Source organism: Arachis ipaensis, chromosome B5, assembly GCF_059453495.1.
Source record: "Arachis ipaensis isolate K30076 ecotype BB chromosome B5, ASM5945349v1, whole genome shotgun sequence".
In the NCBI taxonomy this organism is placed as follows: domain Eukaryota; kingdom Viridiplantae; phylum Streptophyta; class Magnoliopsida; order Fabales; family Fabaceae; genus Arachis; species Arachis ipaensis.
Genome location: NC_142440.1, coordinates 65,474,018 through 65,476,899, shown reverse-complemented (window position 1 = coordinate 65,476,899; position 2,882 = coordinate 65,474,018). Strand labels below are relative to the sequence as shown.

The window sequence follows — 2,882 nt, the reverse complement described above, 5'->3', positions numbered from 1 at the left end:
TGTTTGATATATTGCATTACTCACACTAACAGCATTTCTGCAGAGAATACTATCTGCATCTATCTTTCTTGCTTGGCCTTATTGGTTGTATGACAGGTAGAAGAAGTGGGGCTTCAACTTCTTTCGATTCTGAACCTGAGAGGACTTTCCTTAGATTAAGGAAGGAAGCAAGAGGAAAGAGAGTTGTTGGTGCTGAGGAAGAGGAAGAGTACTTTGAACCAGACATGGATGAGAATATGGAAAACCATCATGAAGAAGAGGCTCACAACCATGGCAGAGAAGGCCCAGTGCATCATGCTGGGCAAGAGAGAAGAGTTCTGGGATCTTACATCAATCTAAACCCAAGAAACTGTGGAAGTAGCATCCAAAAGCCAACCATACATGCCAACAACTTTGAACTAAAGCCACAGCTCATCACCCTTGTTCAGAACAACTGTTCATTCGGAGGGAGCATTCAAGAAGACCCCAATCAATATCTAACCACATTCCTGAGGATATGTGATACTGTGAAGTATAATGGTGTTCATCCTGATACCTACAGACTGCTTTTGTTTCCCTTCTCACTCAAGGACAAAGCATCTAAATGGCTGGAATCCTTCCCAAAGGAGAGTTTAACAGCCTGAGAAGATGTGGTGAATAAATTCTTGGCAAGATTCTATCCTCCTCAAAGAATCAACAGGTTGAGAGCTGAGGTACAAACATTCAGGCAGCAAGATGGTGAGACTCTATATGAAGCATGGGAGATGTTTAAGGACTTGACAAGAAGGTGCCCGCCAGATATGTTCAATAAATGGATGCAGTTACACATTTTCTATGAAGGTCTTTCCTATGAATCAAAGAAGGCAGTAGACCACTCATCCGGGGGATCTCTGAACAAGAAGAAGACCATTGAAGAAGCCATAGATGTCATTGAAACTGTAGCTGAGAATGACTACTTCTATGCTTTTGAAAGAGGCAACAATAGAAGAGTGATGGAGCTGAACAACACGGATGCACTGCTGGCCCAGAATAAGCTGATTACCAAGCAGCTGGCTAACCTTACCAAGAAGATGGAGAGAAATCAAGTAGCAGTAATCACCACCTCAACAGTAGCTCAAGAAGGAGTGAATGAAGAAGCAGAGGGTGATCAGGAACAAGCCAACTACATTGGAAATCCACCTAGGCAGAACCATGACCCATTCTCCAAAACCTATAATCCTGGTTGGAGGAACCACCCAAACTTTGGGTGGGGAAACCAACAAGATCAAGGCCAAGATCAGAGATGTCACAACCCCAACAACAATGCAGCTCACCAACATTCCACAGAGAGATCATATCAGCACCCACCTAACAACATACCTCAACATCCATACCAAAGCCAAAATGGCCCTTCTCATCCCTCCAATCTTAACTCACCATCATCGGAAGAAAGACTATCAAGGATTGAGACTCTACTTGAAGGCATATGTAAGGAAATCCAAGATAGTAAGGTGTTCCGAGAGGAAGTACGATCCAACATGCAGAATCAAGATGCTGCCATCAAGAAACTTGAGACACAAATTGGCTACCTATTTCAGCACGCTCCCGGCCATGACCTTTGCAGTAACATTGAACCAAACTCAAGGGAGGAGTGTCATGCTATCACCCTCAGAAGTGGAAAGGATTTGAAGGAGGCTTCCAAGCAACCACAAGAGAAAGATTCAATTGGAAGGAAGGAGGAACAAGATGAAGTTAAAGTCCCCACCTCCAATTCACATCAAAAGGGAGAAGAGTTGAAGCCATATGTTCCGAAAGCCCCATATCCTCAACAATGGAGGAAGAAGGGGGATGACAGCTAGTTCTCCAGATTTTTAGAAATCTTCAAGAAACTACAGATTAACATACCCTTTGCTGAAGTAATAGAGCAAATGCCGCTCTATGCCAAGTTCTTAAAGGAGTTGATGACCAAGAAGAGAAGCTGGAAGAACAACGATACTGTGATACTAACCGAAGAATGTAGTGCCATCATTCAGCATAAATTGCCTCAGAAATTGAAGGATCCTGGGAGCTTCCAGATTCCTTGTATTATAGGAGAAATAACAGTGGAAAAGGCTCTATGTGATTTAGGAGCCAGCATAAATCTGATGTCTGTAGCTATGATGAGAAAAATAAAGATTGAGGAGGCCAAACCAACAAAAATGGCCTTACAATTGGCAGACCGATCATTCAAGTTTTCTCACGGCATAGTGGAAGACTTGCTAGTAAAGGTAGGAGACTTTATCTTCCCAGCAGACTTTGTAGTGTTGGACATGAAGGAAGGTGCTAAGGCTTCTATCATATTAGGGAGACCATTCTTAGCTACTGCCGGAGCTATCATCGATGTCCAAAAGGGTGAACTTACCCTTAGACTACACAATGAAACAATGATGATCAATGTGTTCAAGACCATGAACTACCCACAAGAACCATTGGGAGAATGTATGAGGTTGGATTCACTGGACGATGCAGTACAGGAGATTTTTGAAGAAGAAGAACTTGAAGGGTTAACAGAGGAGGAATCAACGTCTAGCAAAGAGGCTGCAACAGCAGAGATTCATATACAGGGTGCACCAAAGGAAGAGAATGAAAAGATAGAAGCACCCAAACTTGAACTCAAAGCTCTGCCACCCACTCTCAAATATGCATACTTAGGAGAGAGTGAAAGTTACCCAGTGATTATAAATTCATCCCTCAGCCGAGATCAAGAGGATGAATTACTCCAAGTATTGCAAAAGCATAAGGATGCCATTGGATGGACCCTCGCTGATCTGAAAGGAATCGGTTCGGCCATATGCATGCATAAGATACTGTTGGAAGATGATGCCAAACCATCCATTCAATACCAAAGGAGGCTGAATCCAGTCATGAAGGAAGTGGTACAGAAG

At 43.0% G+C, this 2,882-nt stretch overlaps 1 non-coding gene across 1 annotated transcript; it reads right to left on the bottom strand.

Moving 5' to 3' along the window:
* Positions 1-677: 677 nt before the first annotated feature.
* On the bottom strand, positions 678-784 carry LOC148564481 (small nucleolar RNA R71). The gene has a single exon (XR_015885119.1). It is a non-coding gene; the product is annotated as a small nucleolar RNA R71 (small nucleolar RNA).
* Positions 785-2,882: the final 2,098 nt, after the last annotated feature.